The sequence below is a fragment of the Drosophila miranda genome (assembly GCF_003369915.1).
Source record: "Drosophila miranda strain MSH22 chromosome Y unlocalized genomic scaffold, D.miranda_PacBio2.1 Contig_Y1_pilon, whole genome shotgun sequence".
NCBI classification, from domain to species: domain Eukaryota; kingdom Metazoa; phylum Arthropoda; class Insecta; order Diptera; family Drosophilidae; genus Drosophila; species Drosophila miranda.
The window spans coordinates 38,366,522-38,369,548 of record NW_022881603.1 but is presented as its reverse complement, the minus strand read 5'-3'; the positions used below and the strand labels follow the sequence as shown (position 1 = coordinate 38,369,548).

Below are 3,027 nucleotides of genomic sequence, written 5' to 3'. Positions count from 1 at the left end.
TTATAATCTCAGATTCCCAGTCTTCTTAACTAAACGGTAAACATATTTCCTTTCCTGCGGCCTCTGCCAATCTGATCGTCGGGTGGGGCGCAAACTATGGCGTTGTATTCCGATGGCCCGTTTTGAGGCTGCCTTGGGCGGTGAAGGCAATTTTTCCCGACCAGGAAATATAAGGAGCATCGGTTTCCCATGGCCATCGGTTAGACGGACATACTGCGCCTCCTCCGGCTGTGCACAGAGGCGAGGATAGTTGTGACACAGTGAGGACATGGACTGGGGTGGGGATTGCACTGTTAACTTTTGTTCAGGTTGGAGATCGACATCGGTTGCGGCCTGGCCATCCAGATTTAAGACTGTCGGGGTCCTGAGTGTAGAGCTTTGGGAGATCGAATATGTACTGCAGGCTGGCAGATGGGGGAAAAGTGCGCAAATTGGATAAGCAGTCTCTATGTGGTTCTCTATGTGGATTGGATAATGCAACTCCCGTAGTCGAGGTTCCTGTTACTGAGGATCCTGTTGTGGTGGATCCTGTTATTACTGAGCTCGATGTAGTGGAGTTTGTTGCAGAAGAAACTGTTGTGCTGGTGGATGCCTCAGTCGTTGTTGAAACTGAACTCGGGGGGGCTGCAGTTGTTGATGAGCTCGAGGGGGCTGCAGTCGTTGATGTTGTAATGGTTGTAGATATTCTGGTCGTTCTTCTTGGTCTTCTTGTTGTTGTGTTCTCTCAGAACTTTCGCTCCATACTGGAGAACTGACAGCCAAAATCATAAGAAAAGCTCGCATTTCGATGCCTAGATCCGTACTGAAACCACAGCCAACTGGAAGAAATGCTTTTATAGAGGCTTCTGCAAACTAATAATAATGCTGATGATGATGCCCCTGGGCCATTTACAACACAAGAGCTCTACAGTTAACCCAATTGTTCAACTAACTAGTAGTTTGTATGGCCGAATACAATGCCATTCAGAATTTTATTCAAACTGTTCGAGATAAGATACGTTACAGCTAATTTGCTTGCATATTTGAGTATTCCAGCATTATGAGTAATAATTCTTCATAGACGAGAAGCTGCTTCTCTGATGTGTCTCCTTATGGCACGCCACAATGTTGGATGATCCTGGGAAGATGGTCGTCCTTCGATGGTGGATGATATTAGCAAGAGTGGCTTTCCAGTCCCATCCGACAACCGCACGAACTGCGCCTGTTCTGGCTTCATGCCCAGACGGGGATAGTAAAAACACAGCGAAGTCACAGAGTGAGGCTCCGATATGATCGACAGCTGCTGATCCGGCTTCAACTCAGCAATATCCAATATTACCACCGTCCAAGTGAACAGTTTTTGTTCCTTGGCACACCGGAAGATGAGGAAAGGTTATGCAAATGTCGGAATCACGGTGAATGTTGTTGAACTTCCAAATGTGGTGGAATCTGTTGATGTAATCGCTGTAGATGTCGTTGAATCTGCCAGCGTCGTGGAATCTGTTTGTGGAATCGCGGTGTATGTTGTTGAACTTCCAAATGTGGTGGAATCTGTTGATGGAATCGCTGTAGATGTCGTTGAATCTGACAGCGTTGTGGAATCTGTTTGTGGAATCGCGGTGGATGTTGTTGAACTTCCAAATGTGGTGGAATCTGTTGATGGAATCGCTGTAGATGTCGTTGAATCTGCCGGCGTTGTTGAATCTGTTTGTGGAATCGCTGTGGATGTTGTTGAACTCCCAAATGTGGTGGAATCTATTGATGGAATCGCTGTAGATGTCGTTGAATCTGCCGGCGTTGTTGAATCTGTTTATGGAATCGCTGTGGATGTTGTTGAACTTACAAATGTGGTGGAATCTGTTGATGGAATCGCTGTAGATGTCGTTTAATCTGCCGGCGTCGTGGAATCTGTTTGTGGAATCGCTGTGGATGTTGTTGAACTTCCAAATGTGGTGGTATCTGTTGATGGAATCGCTGTAGATGTCGTTGAATCTGCCGGCGTTGTTGAATCTGTTTGTGGAATCGCTGTGGATGTTGTTGAACTCCCCAATGTGGTGGAATCTGTTTGTGGAATCGTTGTGGATGTTGTTGAACTTCCTAATGTGGTGGAATCTGTTGATGGAATCGCTGTATATGTTGTTGAATCTGCCGGCGTTGTGGAATCTGTTTGTGGTATCGCTGTGTATGTAGTTGAACTCACAAATGTGGTGGAATGTGTTGATGGAATCGCTGTAGATGTCGTTGAATCTGGCAGCGTCGTGGAATCTGTTTGTGGAATCGCTGTGGATGTTGTTGAACCTTCAGTTGTGGTCGATATTTGGCACACTGGAAGCTGAGGAAAAACATAACAAAGCGACTCCGTTGTGGTTGATTGTGGTGTTGAAGTGGGAATCGCAGTCGATGCGGTTGAAGTATACGTTGTGCTAGATCCTTGGCACTCTGGAAGATGAGGAAAAACTGAGCAAAGACTCATATAATTAGTTGTGGTTGATTGTGGTGTTGCAGTGGTTGGAATTGTAGCAGGAGCTTCGGTGGTAGAATAAGCAGGAGAAAATTGTCCAAAGACTCCGTATGGGCCATACTCCGCTTGATTCTGGCAATAAAATTTTTACTGAATACTTTTTTCGTTTTTGTTCATTTAGTGAGCCGTTTTAAAAGCACGATAAACATAAGCCTCTCCTCTACTTGTTAGCCTCTAATCCAAAGTAAGGACTTGGCCGCGATCGGCGATAGTGGACAGAGTCGTATGGGATATACACTGCCGATGTGCCTGCTGCCGATGTTGCTGAGGATGCAGCTTGCACATTGTTTGGGTTGGAGTTAATACGGTACAGATCGTAAGTAGTTATTATATAGGCATTTTGCTATGGGACAGTGTTAGGTACACAAAGGAGGAATATAAATTATAGAGAAAGTAGAAAGGTTCAAGGGCATCGAATCCGTTTTTCAGGAAACACTTAAAAAATACCTCTAAACTATCACATTAGATTCATTGCAAAGGGATGACCTACCTGTTTGAGGGTTGTTTGAATCGCAACACGGGACCAA

The 3,027-nt window shown here is 45.2% G+C and overlaps 1 pseudogene; it reads right to left on the bottom strand.

The window, feature by feature from the left end:
• LOC117191660 lies at positions 1-2,785 on the bottom strand (annotated as a pseudogene).
• Positions 2,786-3,027: the final 242 nt, after the last annotated feature.